We start from the raw sequence: 15,622 nt of genomic DNA on the forward strand, positions 1-15,622 counted from the left end.
GAGTCTTTAAAATGTCTCAGAAAAGTTTTGGTAATGAATGGTGGTGATGGTAACACAACATGTGAATGTAATTTAAATCAGTGAATTGTTGACTTCAAGGAGGTTATAATGGGAAATATTATGCTGTATATATATTACCACAATAAACATCCCTACAACAACAAAAAAGAGCTAAAATGTGCAGGGACTGTACCAGCATTATCCCATTTAGTCCTTTCAACAGTCTATGAAGCAGTTGGTATTATCACCCCCATTCTAGAGATGAGAAAGTTCAAATTTGCCTTTTAAATGTTCAGGAACATGGCAAAGTCTCCAAATCAGGTAGTCACAGGCAGTATACATCAGCAACAGTATAATCACCATATTTTTAAATTTTTTCCCCACATTTGAAAAACTCATAAAACAGAAATTTAACTTTGGTAGACTAGAAAATAATGTATAGGTTAGAAAATGGATTATCAAGGACAGACTAGGGGTAAAAAAAATGTCAAGACTTTTCATAAAGTTGTTGTCAAGAGAGGTAGACCTCCCATTGATTAATAAATTATTACTGAAAATATGTAATTCCTTTCCTGATAGGAGCCCAACCGATGGGAAAGGGAATCCCAAGGAAAGGATTCTCTAACTTTCACCAAGAGTCATTTAGAGAATCATGATGGGGAAGATCAAGCTACATTATCAACAAATGTTCATTAGTTTACTCTCTAACATGGTCCTGGAGTTTAGTTAATCATTACAGAGTCACAGGTAGTCAGTCTTTTTTAGAGTGGGGTTTTAGTTCTTCTTTTAAGCATAATTGAAAAGTCAAGTCCATCTTTGTTCAAGTTCTTATAGGAGGATATTCAAAGAAAATTAATCTGGAAGTGGACGTGGCTCAAACAGTTGGGTGCCCACCTACCACCTGGGAGGTCCCAGGAATGCTTCACCTTGCCTCCTAAAAAAAAAAAGACGACGAACACACGGGGAACAGAAAGAGAGAGCAGACAGCGAGTGCAAACTAAGGGGTGGGGGTGGGGGGACATGGGGAGAAATAAAATAAAGCTTTAAAAACCCACTAATCTGTAAAGCATGAAGCAAGAACACTTTGTAAAAAAAGAACAAATGGAAGATTTGGCTGTGTGTGCATGTGCTGCTCATAGAGTCAGCAATGAGTAAGGAAATCGAATCATTATTTCTACCTGATTACTGAATATCCAGTTCATGTTCATATACATGTCGGTTCATCCTTCTGTATGAGCACTGATGCAAAGTACATTCCTAGTAGAACTAATTGCTTATTTTATAAAGGTTTTATTAAAGAAATATTCAATGAAACACAGATAACTATTGACAAAGGTATCCTAGTTTTTATCCTCTGGAGGCTAGTTTTGGGGCTCATGCTTACAAGTGAGTTTGATTTACTTAACAATCAAATGGGGGCCATTTTATTTTCCACAGCTATTGTCCAAATATTGCTCCAATGAATGAAACCATTTTTACCTCTCTTACCTATTCAAAGTCAGCATGTTCTCTCTTTTCCCTCAGATCAGAAGCTGCTTTCAGGAAATAATCTGATGAATTAGGTATAAATGACTAATAGGGCTTAAAATATTACCTTTCCCCAGGATTATGATTTTGTGCTAGAGAAATAAACTACTCAAAAGGATAAAATTTTAATGGCAGAATTTCAGGTGAGCAGGATTTTGATTTTTTGTTTTGGTTATGGGGACTTTTTAGCCTGAATTGTCAGTCAGATTGGCCTTGAGTGTGAGTTCAACTAAAAAAAGGCCAGGACGGGGATGGGTACTGGCCTAGCAATGTGGTATGGTCCTACTTATTTCATTTATTTGGAGGTGGGGGTGGAGGGTTCGGGAGGATGGGGGATTATGGAGGGGGTATGTTTACTTGGAACACACTCAAGATGAATCTACAGCACAACATTTAAAGCACTCTTGAACAAATCTGAAACTAGATCCAGCACTGGAATCCCACAATCCTGCTAGTATCCCAATGGTATGGATACTCCACCCTGGGATGCTTTAGGGGAGTGACCCTTTCTCAGAGCTATCACTGAGCTCTGGTGAAATAAACCAGTTTTTGGAAGTGGAATAAATATCCCTTATGAATACTTTAAAACAGCCTTACAACAGGCTAACTTTAGATTTCATACAATGGCTAAGATTCCTACTCCTATAACATGGACACCTAGCTTGGTACTATTAGTATATCTGGTTGCTGTTTCCTAGCTTTTATTTACAACTTTGTTACCTTCTATTAATCCTTGAATATGTTCGTATTTTTCGTATTATCTGTGGCACTTCAACTGCTGTACACTAAGGAAATACTAGCTTTGTTCATTTCAGAAGTTCTGGAGGTGGCTGAAATGTTCCCACTCCTCAGAGTGTCTTAAATCTCTTGGGAATTACTTCAAGTATTTTTCACTTGTAACAACTCTGGTATATAATTCTTTGTCGGACTTTATGAACTCCTCCCTTTGGATTCAAGCCAAAAATTATCTGTAAGGCATACAGCTCATTATTCAAACTTAGTAATAAATAATTATCTCTGGAAGAAGGACGAACTGAACCTGTTACTTCTGGGACCCAAAGACTAATTACCATCGCGCTGTACACAGTTAAGTACAGCAGAGACGGGGGTGGGGGGTGGAGGGGTGGTTTGCTTCATATCTTTTCTATTCCTTCTCCCGGTAAAATAAGGCCGTCTTCTCTGTTAACTTATCTAAAGCAGTAACTGCAAAACTGCAATGTTATGGTTGACGATTTCTATGCCATATGTGTTGACAGAACGTTCGAGTTTCTCTCCGCAATAAACGCAAACCATGCCAGGCTGAGGCTGGAAGTCTACGCAGCGTTCGAAGTGTAACCAACGTTTCCTCTAACAAAGGCACTACCTCCAGGCTGTTTCGCGGGTCACTCCCCTCCTCCCCCCAGCTCCACCTTTGTCTCCACGCGGGTGTGAACCCGAGACTTGGAAAAGCCCCCGCTACGCTACTGTGCGAACAAGCTTCGAGCAAGGGCCGGGGTGGGGAGCTCCACTGAGAAGCCGCTGTGGTTTCCTGCAACCTGAGCGTGCCCTGAGGGGAAGCTGGAGCGCTGCAGCTGAAAGAGATACCTGCAGCCTGAGAATCGGGGCCGGATTTAGCACCGATGGCCGTCCTACAAAGAAACTCAATCTGCCCGGGCGGCCGAGGCCTGTGGGCGCTCAGCCTCTGGGGCTTCGCGAGGGGCTGCAACGAGCTCGCCAAGGTCGACGTGGTCACCGTTTCCCCGCTTGAACGGCGCAGGAGCGGGTGTGCGCCGAGTCGCACAGCGGGTTAGCGACGGGCAGGCAGGCCTCCCGGGGCCTGGCCCGAGCGGGGCCCGCGGTCGCTGCTCCTCGCAGGCGAACCCGCGGCCGCCGGCAGCCCCCCCCCCGCGGCCCCCTGCCCCCAGCCCCCCGCCGCCGCCGACGTCGGCCCGCGCCGCCCCCGCGCGCCGTGACTGGCTCGCGCCGGCCTCCCGCCCGGCTGTTGGCGGTTGGGACCAAGCGGCGGGAGGCCGCCCCGCCCCCTCCGCCGAGCCGCCGCGCGCAGCCTCTACCCCCTCGCCTCCGGGGCGGTGGCGCTGTTGCGGCCGCGGCCTAGGAGGCAGTAACTCCCCTCCGCCCCAGTCGCCTTCCTCCTCCTTTCTCTCTTCTTCCCTTCCCTCTTCCTCCCCTCCCCTCGCGTCTCTCGCTCGAGTGAATGTGGCGCGGCGGCGCGGGACGCAGCCTCAGCCTCTGCTGCGGCCCCGCGAGCTCGTGAGGAGAGGAAGCCTCCGGCTGCCCCCACCCCCTGCGCCTCTCGGGGAAGCCACAGTCGCTGGGGAAGAATAGCGAGGAGGGGCGCGAAGGGGCGGCGGCGGGAAAACGGGAGAGGGAGAAGGGGATTCGAGGACGAGTGGAGAAAGCGGGGAGGGACGGAAGGAAGGACGGCCGGCCCGACGGACGGCCTGGGGAAGGGGCCGCCAGCGAGCCTGCCCAGCCCGTGGGCTCCTGCTTGGGGCAGCGGCCCGGGCGAAGGGCGCGGCAGGCGCTATAGAGACAATAACCCCGCCGCCCGCCTCTGGGGGCGGCGGCGAGGAGGAGGTGGCGGCCTAGCGCGGCCGAGACTCGCCGAGCGCCGCGGCGGCGTCTTGGCACCCGCCGGCCGAGTTCTGCCGCCGTCGGGTGTGCGGGTCGCGCCGGCGGCCGGGAGCCCGAGCCCTCGGCTCCTCGCGGACGCCCCTTTCTCTCCCCCTCCCCGGCGCGCGCGGAGCTGGTTTTCCGGGTTGCCCTGGACGGAGCTGGATCCTGCTTCTTGCCAAGGCAGGAAGTGAGTTTCGTACGGTAATTCCGGGCGGTGTCACGAGTGAAAAGTTTTTTTTTTCGGCGGAGATCCTAACTGGGGCTGGGAAACTCCTGCAAAAACTCGAGACCAGGAAACCAGCAGCATCCCAGCCCCCACCAAAGCAGCCTACTCTTCCTATTGCGGGAGGCCACTCCACATCCGTTCTCACCGACGAGAGAAGTTCAACTGGCTCCGAAGGGACTGATGAAGAAAAGGAAATCATGTCAGGCGAAGCCCTGAAAAAGCTGCCTTGAGACCCTGTCTGATCGAAAGGTAATTTTCACGAAAAGTGTCTAGAAGTTAACAAAGTTCAGGGCCTGGAAAGGAGATACTTCACTGCTTTTCACTTTTTCCCAAAGTTGCCCTGAGTTTTCCTTTTCTGATATCGAACTGGATAGTATTGTAAGAGGTTTAAGTCGTAGAAATGAGGGTTTTTATTTTTATTTCTTCTGCCATCTGGGCCCTGGTTATTTTGAAGTTACAAGAATGCGCTGGGACGAAGTTTTCAGCCTTCCGAAGAAAGACTGCCTTTGTTCAGAACAAGGGTCAGAGGTTTTAATTTTCCTGAGCATACACTATGTATATTTTTTCATTAAGTTGCTGAATCTGGCAAGTTTTGTTTCGGAAGAAAGTTACGTCGGTGCAGCGAGTGATTTGCTGTTACAGAGATGTCTGCTACATTTGTTTATGGTATTGCCGATTAGTTTGGTTTTCAGTTAATCTTATATCGAGAGTTTGTGGTTCAAACACAGAAATGTGTTTCATTGGATTTTTATAAACAAAATAACTTTGCCATTCTAGTTCTTTTTTTCTGGACCGGTAATATATTTCTTCAGTAAGTTGTTCCCTTCAGACATTTAGAATCCTTTAATACTTGTTGGACAATTAATTGAAAGCAAGTATCGGTTAGATTTTTTTTCTTGTAACTGTCCTAGTAGGAAGAAAAAAAGAGGGTAAGGATTATGGGCGAAGGGGGCTGTAATAATAATAATAATAATAATAATAATAATAAAGCACACCTGTAACTACTTTGATTTGTTAGGACTTCTCTGCAATTAAGAGTAGCATATATAGTATAGAAGTAAAGCGTTCAAAACGATTTTCATGGGAATCATTTCATTTTGATTTTGATAAAAAGCTATGCTTTTAGGGTTACATTTTTGTTTTGGGCCCAGATGTTTTTAGGAGGTTCTGCCTAATAAGTGATAGGTACCTACCATGGGGGCAGGAATTCTTGAAGCATGGCAAACATTCCACCAGTCAGTTATGATCACTTCTGAACCAATCAGCAGCCTGCATAGATCAAGCTAGTTTTCGTTGCAGCTAACCTAAATTGTTTTTTTCAGCGGTGTTTGAGTGTTTTGCTTTTTTTTTTTAAGTTCTCCCGGCGTTTTTGTGGTAAAGAGGAGGTAAAAGATAATGCTGTACTATTGAATACATATTGAAGAAATACAGTATTCTGTTAGTACTTAACATCTTAACTACATGGTTGTTTGCCCTAAGACCTCAAGTTATTACCGGAAACCTGAGGAAAGAATTGACTTTCTTTAGTTCAAAGGAGAGAAAAGATAGGTCTTAAGGATAGAGAAAATATTTCACAACTTGTTCTTTACTACTTTATTAAGTACATTTCAAAAAGGGGCTCTTGTAACTATTTATTGCTCTGTATTGTTTTGACGCCTGTCTACCTCCGCCCCACCCCCATCCTGGTCTGCGGATACTTTTTTTAATTGTTGGTAAGCTTTTGTGAACCATTAAGTAATTCTTGCTAAATCAATCTAGCTTTATCATGGAATTTAAAGTGCATAACTGATCTAACTTATGATTTTGGAACATATCAGGCAGCAAAAGAGGTTATTCTTGGGCATCTGAAAGAGAGGAACAAAATAAATGGCATTGAACTTGAGTTGCCTTATATGGCTTATACTTGGCCTCAGAGCAGCAAAGCCATAATAGAGCAGATCTATTACAGAGAATTATCACTTTGGGAAGATGTTGCACTGCATTAGTAAATTTTATATTAGTAGCACTTGAAAACAGCTATTTAAACACCTGTTTTTTAGATTTAAACACCTGTTTGTTATGCGAGAAGTAGTATGTGGTGATGCAGGCAACTCATTTTTAAAAGTAAGATGTTCAACTTTGTGATTCCTTTTTTCCCCTCAACAAGGCATAATTTATAACTTTGCAGTTATTTAGAATTCTGTTAGTTTAGCACTGAACTAATTTAGTGAATTAAAGGTTTTATACCTTTCCTTTCCAACTAAATATTTTCAAAGCCTTGTTTAAAATCTGTGGCAAATGATTTGAACAACCACGTTTTAAAAAGAGATAATATATGTTCAATAATTATAAAAATGTTTGGATGTTCTTGGTATTGTGATTTTTTAAGCTAAAACTAGCAACTATAGAGTACTGTCAAAAGTGCTTAATATTACACAAAATATGCATTTAATGGCTCTGGTGTTTGAAAGTAATCTTGAGTTTTCAGTAGTGATACGCTTTATCAGCTAAATAATCCAAGTATTAAGTTATGAAATACATATGAAAACCTTACAGAGGTTTAAATATGGAAACCATATTTAAAATTTTTGTCCTTAATGAAGTGATAACCATAATTAGACACATTCTACATATATAATTGGTAAATCTCTAAAATTCTGAATTTTAGACATGTGTATTGAAATATTGGTAATACCTTTTAAGAAGTACACTTTAAAGTTTCAGAAAATTATTTGTATAGTTAAGTAATCATTTAAAATAACTGCTTATAGATGACATGATTGAGAGTTTTAGTTGCTTTTGGTTTAGAAAAAGAAGACGGAGTATTTTGTATTCAAAACTTTTGCAACATTAGATAAAAGTAATTTTTTTTCAATAGCCACTTATTAAGAGTCTTATAAAACACCCTTATTTTGTTGCTTGCATTTTCATTTTAACTCTTTGTCTTGACCATCAGTTTCTATATGTTACATGCTTTATTTTTTTCCCCCTGAGAACACCCGTTATAAATTCCTAAGAGATGTCTTTTCTCTTTTCCTTTCCTGACAAATTTACTGTACCTGTGTTTAGCTGCTTCCAGTGGAGATCATTCAATTTTAAATGCATACTATTTGCTGTTGTCATACAAAATGTATACTTGAATTACCCTCTATAATACTTTATTTTTGGACTTTCTAAGGAAATAATCTTAACACTTGTGCCTTCTACTTTTCTTAGGTTTACTCCACATGATTTGTTTTTGTTTCTTTCTGGGTGTCTATCTTTACCATCCAACTCTTGAACTGTACTATTCCTATTTTTCACATTTACTGTTTAGGTTTCTCCTCTGTCTTAGGTTTCCTAATTGTAAAAAAGAAATCTAGTTATTATTCAGCATTTTCATCTATTTCCTTAGCTTCCTATTTTAGTTTAGTTTACGTCCCCTATTTTCTCTATTTAGTTCTGTTGTTTCTTAATTATACTGATGCCCTTCCTTTTCCCAAACCTTAACAGTCCATGCGTATCATCTCAAAAAAACTGTTCAAGGGAAGTGTGCGTAGCTCAGTGTTTCAGTGTCTGCTTCCCATATACGAGGTCCTGGGTTCAATCCCTGGTACCTCTTAAAAATAAATAGATAGCCAAATAAACAAACTTGTTGTACAAAAGAGTGCATGAGCGAATTCATTAAAAAATTTTTAAAACTGTTCAAAACTTGTAGTAGAAAGAAACTTTTGATTCCGAATTTAATTCTGAATATCCGGCATTCTAATTCAGTTTACATGCTTGGCTTTTAGTATGGATACTTATTAATTCCTTTTTTTGTTTATTTATGCTTTGCTTTCTCAAGTCTCTTTCCTTTAATATCTCTGGAATTGCCGTATTTAATTACTGGATACATGTCACTTTTTTTTATATTTGTGTATTAAGACTCTGCAGTTCTTTTTTTTTTCCCCCTGAGGTACCGGGACCTTGTATGTGGAAAGCCAGTCCTTAACCACTGAGCCACATTGGCTTCCCTGAGTTGGTTTTTTCATTTGTTTTGCTTGTTGTTTGCTTTTTTTTTGGGAGGCACTGCCTACCAAACTGGGGATCTCCCATGTGGGAGGAGGGTGCTCAACTTCTTGAGCCACACCTGCTCCGTGCAATTCCCTTTACCTTCTTGTTTTAATATGCTTTTGTCCTCTTAAATCACACAAGCTTATTTCCCTTTATCTTCGTTCTCCATTTTATTCCTTTCTCTCTTTCTTGTTCTCAAGTTAGATGTCTTCTTTGTCAGGGTCTCTAAAAATTTGGAATTGTCTCTTTCTTCTTTACAAAATAAGCATAGTGGAACTCTTATTATTCAGTTTATGCTTGAATCACTTCCAAACTCAAAAAAGATCTCAAATTGTGTTCCAGGTATCATTGGATGAGGCCTAGGCAGGTTTAACAAATGATAGTATGTAAGACCACAGAAAAGAAGAATGTCTAAAAATTAACTTGATTACATAAGACTTTACTTATCTGGAGGTTATCAATCCATGACTTTAGGTATACAGATTGTAGTAAAAAAAACAACAACTAAAAAAACATCAAAAAGGACATCTAAGCTATCAAAATAGGTATAGTTTGGGGATTTCGTTCATGGGGACACATTTTTATTCAGAACCCATTTACATACTAAGCTTAGTTTTCTGGCTTTTTGATGTATTAAAAGGGGTAAGAAGGGCAGGCACACGACAGCAGCACTCTTAGAGTGAATGGAAAAAAATTGGAAAGAAGAACGGATAACTCAGAAATTAAGAGTAGCCTGGGGCAAAGTACCTTATGCATTTCATTTGTCCTTAGGAGTCACTCTATTATAATATATAATAACAGGAAGTAGTAATAGCCTTAAGGCAGTTGTTTTCAAACTTTTTGGTTTTGGGATTCCTTTATACTCCTAAAAATTACTTAGAACCCCAAAGAACTTTGGCTTATAAATATTATATTTACCATATTAAAATTAAAACTGAAAAATTAAAAATAATTAAAAAACAAACTATGTTTTTTTTTTTTAAAGACTTATTCATTTATTTAATTCCCTCCCTCCCCCGGTTGTCTGTTCTCTGTGTCTATTTGCTGCGTCTTGTTTCTTTGTCCGCTTCTGTAGTCTTCAGCAGCATGGGAAGTGTGGGCGGCGCCATTCTTTCATGCTGGGCAGCTCTCCTTACGGAGTGCACTCCTTGCGCGTGGGTCTCCCCTACACGGGGGACACCCTTGCGTGGCGGGGCACTCCTTGCGCGCATCAGCACTGCGCATGGGCCAGCTCCACACGGGTCAAGGAGGCCCAGGCTTTGAACCGCGGACCTCCCATATGGTAGATGGACGCCCTAACCGCTGGGCCAAGTCCGTTTCCCCAAACCATGTTAACATAAATAATATTGTCTTAATGAAAAATACCTATTTCTAAAATGAAAATATTAGGGAAAAGAGTAGTCTTGCCTTATGTTTAAGCTAGTTTCTTATGTTTGGCTTCATAGAAGAAAGCTGGATTCTTAGATCTGCTTCTATATTCATAATGTTGCAATACGTTTGTTGTTTTGGTTGACGTGTGATGAAAATCCTGCATTACCCAGATAATATAGTTGTAAAAGGAAGGAGTATTTTCTTAGCCTTTTCAGGTAATTGTGGACATTCTTTGATATTGTACCAAATTTCGACAACTTATAGTTTTTTAAAGGTTAGTTGCAGTGTGGAATCTGAAACTATATTACTAACTTTCCATTACTTGTTACCTTAAAATCCATTGGTTTATCAAGCATTTTGAATGAAGTTTTTACCCATTCATGGTTTTGTTACACCATACATTGGTGGTTTGGAAAATACTGGTTCATTGAGTTACACATATGTTCCAAATGCTGACACATTTTATTACATAGTAGCAAAAAAATTGTTAACATCACAGCTAATCTCATCAGAAAAGTATGGAGTTTTCAGAAAGCTGTTACCCTCAGGATGGCAGATAAAAGTTATCCAAAATTCTAATTTTTCACTTGAAAGTATGAAATTTACTCATTGGCAACAAACTTTGTCAGTTTTTTTCCCTTGAAGTTATAGGTTTCTTGATTTATTTTTGGAAAAATGTCTAACAAATCCTTATGCCTGAATAACCATGGTTTGGTTTGTCTGTTATTCATTCTTTCAGGTCAAAATGATGGTCCATGAAAAAAGGACTAATTCAGCTCTTAACTCAAACTAATTGCAGAAATGCTTTTCCTTGAGATTGCTATTCCTTCACAAAAAATATTAAGAAGACGTGTCCTGAGGTGTTAAGATTTAATAACAATTTTTTACTTCTTCATTAAAGATAATCCTCAGTGAAAGCAACATTTAAAAATCTGGAAATGCGTGGTGGTGATAGTATGTCTTGATACCACTGCCTTTATGGCTAAGGTGCCAGGAGTTTTACCCACCATTGCTTCTGCACTATCGATAAAAACGTCAGTATAAGGGAAAAAGGCAAATGACATCTTAGTATTATAAAGATAGTTTTGACCTTGAAGACCCCTTGAAAGTGTTCTGGAGACTGGAGAATTTTGATAAATGTTAGGATTTATGGAGCTTTCATTACCTCTTTTAGTTTTTCTTTTGTCTTTGGTGTTGTCTTCTGGGAGAATCCTGAGGTTTGAACTTTAGCTTACTTATTTAGTCTTTAGTTTTTTTCAGTTCTTTTAGTATGTTTTTTATTGAGTTTCTCAGAGCTCTGTGACTGTTTCATAGTCTTTTAAAAAAAATTTGTAGCTGTATTTTTGGTTGACACACAATGTCTTGAATCTCTGAGATAATTATTTTCTTCTTTGTCTTTCCTACTGAGTCTTGTGTCAGTATTCTGCGCTTTTTTTTTAAACAAATCAGTTTTATTGGTATATATTAGTAAAGCATAAATCTATCCAAACTGTACTATCAGTGGTATTTGGTATAATCACATAGTTGTGCATTCATCACTTCAATCATTATAGAGCATTTTCATTATCCCAATAATAACGATAATAAAAAACAGACAAAAAACCCTCATCACCTCTCAATCTCTATGCTTCCCCTGCCCTACATAGTTGCTATTCTGTTTCCATATAAATATAAATAAGAGAGATTGATTGTTATTTTAACATTGTCTTCTCTTTACAAATGCTATAGAAAACGGTTGATTTTGTTACGCCTGATATATCTGTCATGCTTTTGGTTTTTCCTCAAATGTTATATTTTTCATAGTAGTTATAGATTTTAATTAGTCTAACCTGAATTAATCGTGTTTTTCCCCAGGCCATGTGCATCCCTTGTTCATCTGGCTTTGGTAATTGCCGAGAAAGGAAAAGAGGAATAATCAGCTAATGAATTTCTCCTTGGGGTTGCGTGGGTAGTTTATCCTCTTGGTACATGTGTTTTTTGTTCCTCAGGAGATATTCCCCTATTTTCCCAGTCCTACTGCCTAAGTGTCATACCTCCCACAGTACAGAGTGCTGTATTGGAGACCTTAACTATGCTGGAGTGAGCCACTCTAGCAGGGAATTAGTGCAGCTGTTCTATGATGATTTTACTACCTGGCTATCTGCCCAGGACACGTCTTCCAGTCCTTCTTGTGAAAAAAAAAGTATTCTTTTTGGAGATGCCACTCTTTGCTTGTTGTCAATTTCTCTTCCAAATCTGCTTTTATGTTTTTTAGAAATTCCTCTGTTATGACCTGTGGATATACCCCTTCCCAGTTTTTCAGCATTGCAATAGATTTATTGAAACAATCACAAACATACAGAAAAGGTGGAATCGTAGTCCAGAGAACTTTTTTGTTCCCGGCTCATTTGACAGTATGTTGCCAACCTGATGCCCCATCACCCTAGTATACCTTAATGTTTAATTTCTTAAAGCAAGGTCATTTTCCTGCATAACAAAATCATAACCATTAAAATCAGAATGTTAACATGAATAAATTACTAACATCTGAACTTCACCAGTTTTCCCGATAATGTCTTTTTTAAAAATATCATTATTTTATTTTTAAAGATTTATTTTTTATTTATTCTCCACCCCCCCCAGTTGTCTGCTCTCTGTGTCCATTCGCTCTGTGTTCTTCTGTGACCGCTTCTGTCCTTATCAGCGGCACTGGGAATCTGTGTTTCTCTTTGTTGCGTCATCTTGTTGTGTCAGCTCTCTGTGTGTGCGGCGCCATTCTTGGGCAGGCTGCACTTTCTTTTGCGCTGGGCGGCTCTCCTTACGGGGCACACTCCTTGTGTGTGGGGCTCCTCTACGCGGGGGACACCCCTGCATAGCACGGCACTCCTTGTGCACGTCAGCCTGCTCATGGACCAGCTCCACACGGGTCAGGGAGGCCCAGGATTTGAACCTTGGACCTCCCATGTGGTAGGCGGATGCCCTATCCATTGGGCCAAGTCCGCTTCCCCAGATAATGGCTTTTTGAGCAAATGGGTCCAGTTCAGAATCATGCTTTGTGTTTAGTTGTCATGTCTCTTTAGTCTCCTTTAATCTGGAACTATTCCTGTCTGTCTTTACTTCCACGGCCGTGGCACTTTTGAAGATTACAGGCCCACTTATTTTGTAGAATCCCCTTCAATTTGTGTTTGCTCTTTTTCTTGATTTGATCTTTAATAGATTTTTTAAAAAGAGTATTTATTTTTATTTATTCCCCTCCCCCCCCCCCCCTTGTGGCTTGTACCATTCTTTGCTCCCCGCAGTGCACGGGCCACCTTGCCTTCACAAGGAGGCCCTGGGACGCAAACCCAGGGCTTCCCGTATGGTAGACGGGAACCCAACTAATTGAGCCACAGTTGCTCCCCTATGGTTAGATTTTTATGACTAGATCTTGACAGGGGAGTTATAGAGATGCTGTATTCTTCTCATAGCATTTTATCAGATGGCAGACAATTTCATTTTGTCCCATTACTGATGACGTTAATTTTCCTTGATTATGTGGTAAGGTTGTGCCTGCCAGGCTTCTCCATTGTTAAAGGCACATGGGGTATTGCTGTTCACAGGCCTTTTTAGTGTGGGAATATTCACTTGTACATTCTCTCTCTCTCTCTCACACACACACACTGAAATCTATATTCTGTATGTATTGAAAACTATGAGTTTATCATACCTCCATTAGTAATCCAGCACCACAGGGTTCAGTCTGTTTTTTCCCTTTCCGTATATGTAACTCATTGCTGACAGAAATATTTTGTATCTCTGTTTTTTTTGTATGTGAGGAAGATGAGGTAAACATTTGTTCAGTCCTTGTAGTCCATTTACTTTCATAAGTATTTCTAAATTGCTATTAGTAAAATAGACATATAAAATACTTTATTTCTCAGTGATTGCAGCCTACTGTGTGAAAAGGTGGATAGGAAAATCCATTTCTTTTCCCTCTATATTGGACAGTTTTTTTGTGGAGACAATTTGGAGCTCTCTTTCAGTATGAGTGTGGTGACTTTGTTTTTACGTACATATTGTGATATAACTGTGCAACTGTGTTTTTACGTACATTTTGAGGGTATATTGTTTATAAATTCCACATTTGGGCATGTATTTCTCCTTTTCATAATGGTGTCCTTGGCATTTCAAATTTAAGCCAATTCTAGATTCTTGGGATTTATATTTGTATTAAGGCCAGGGAGAAAAACCTGCAATCCAAAAATTAATCTCCAAGGAAGGGGAAGTCAAACCAGCTTATTATAGGCCATCACCCAGCCTAGAATAAGTTGATTTGACATCCCCTTCCTTGGAGATTTTGGAAGTGATTTATAAGAGATATACTGGAATATCCTTTTGCAAGTAGACTATGTCTTCTAGGAAAAGAAAAGGATACTAGAAACAGGAATTGGATCCTTTGGATGCCTTGTTTATTTTTGGGGACTTCAAACGGTTTAGTTAATTGTGTTGGGGCTAACTGCAAAATGGCAGGGCCTATATGTAGTAGATACTGTTTGATTTGTTGTAAATATCTGATAACATATTGTCTGTACTTTGTTTCGAAGGCCATTACCAAGCCAGAAACTCTGGGTGTCATCTTCCTTATCTTCCTGACCTTAGCCATTGAAATCAATAGTATTTCTATCAATTCTGTCTTTTAAATATCTATGAATTGAGATACTTTGTGGTAGGCTAGGAAGGCTAAGTAAGGTACAAGCATTGAGACGTTTTTGATAGGCAAAGGCTACAACAATTGCCTTTACCTTTTTACTGATTTTAAAAGTCAAATATAGAAATGTATAAAAGAAAATGAAATCTCTCCATAATTTCATTTATCAGATATATGCTTATCAGTGTGTTGTATGTTTATCTGAACATTTTCACATATATTCCAGGGCATCTATGTGCACATATATACATGTATAAATATCTTTAAATAAAAATGGGGTTCTTTCTACATATATAGACACATGCAAATAAAATGTGTATGTGCTTATATATATGTGTACACTTGAGTGTAGATTTAGTACATTGTGCTCCTTTAACACTTAGTACTGCCATGAACATTTCCTAAGAACAAGGATAGTCACTTTATATAAAGAACATGAAGGTAGTTATCAAGTTCAGGAAATTAAAAATTGATGTACAGCTTATAGTCTATACTCCAGTTTTTTTCATATATCTTAATAATGTCCTTTGAACCTTCTCTCCTCCCTTATTAGATCACGTCCAGGATCATGTATTTCCTTTAGTTGTCATTATCTCTTTAGTTGCTCTTCATTTTTAAAACCTGGGAACATATATACAGCATAAACTTTCCCAAGCATACCATTCCCTGGCATTAATCACATTCACAATGTTGAGGTACTCTTATCACCAACCATTACTAACACTCCCGTCTCTCCAAACAGAAACCCTCTACCCATCCTGTACTCTTAATTTCTGTCTCTACATTCTAGTATATTCTTTGATATTTTCTTTGTTTTTATCATTGGGCTTTAAATCAGCATCTAGTCTTTTTTTTTTTTTTTTTTGTTCTGCACTTTTTTTTTCATTTAACGTCCTTTGTGTAGTATCTATATTAGAATATATAAAGCCCCATCCTTTTTACCAACTATATAATATGCCATTTATTGGCATATTACCGTGTATTTAACCCCTCTCCTATCAATGCTTATTTAGGTGATTTACTAATCTGTGATATTTTTTAAAAAAATGTACAAATGCCATTTTAAATATATGTGGTCAATTGCTAGGACAAATTCCTTGGAATTGGAGAGTCTCTTACTAGTGCATATTCTCCTTCTTTGCAAAAGTTGAAAGACCAGGTTTGTATCTTCTGTCCAGAGCTCTCTGCCCTGAGCACCAACC

At 39.8% G+C, this 15,622-nt stretch overlaps 1 protein-coding gene across 47 annotated transcripts in view; it reads left to right on the forward strand.

The window, feature by feature from the left end:
* Nucleotides 1-3,486: 3,486 nt before the first annotated feature.
* Nucleotides 3,487-15,622, forward strand: part of ERBIN (erbb2 interacting protein) — a 176,792-nt gene continuing 164,656 nt past the window's right edge. For 11 of the 47 annotated variants that reach the window (XM_058309386.2, XM_058309486.2, XM_058309496.2 and 8 more), the window contains exon 1: nt 3,605-4,618. The gene's annotated coding sequence lies outside the window, so the exon portion shown is untranslated. Of the gene's footprint in view, nt 4,619-15,622 lie in introns of all 47 variants that reach the window. The other 36 variants (XM_058309376.2, XM_023590865.3, XM_023590868.3 and 33 more) reach the window with 14 other exon arrangements.

This window comes from Dasypus novemcinctus, chromosome 2 (genome assembly GCF_030445035.2).
Source record: "Dasypus novemcinctus isolate mDasNov1 chromosome 2, mDasNov1.1.hap2, whole genome shotgun sequence".
NCBI lineage: Eukaryota > Metazoa > Chordata > Mammalia > Cingulata > Dasypodidae > Dasypus > Dasypus novemcinctus.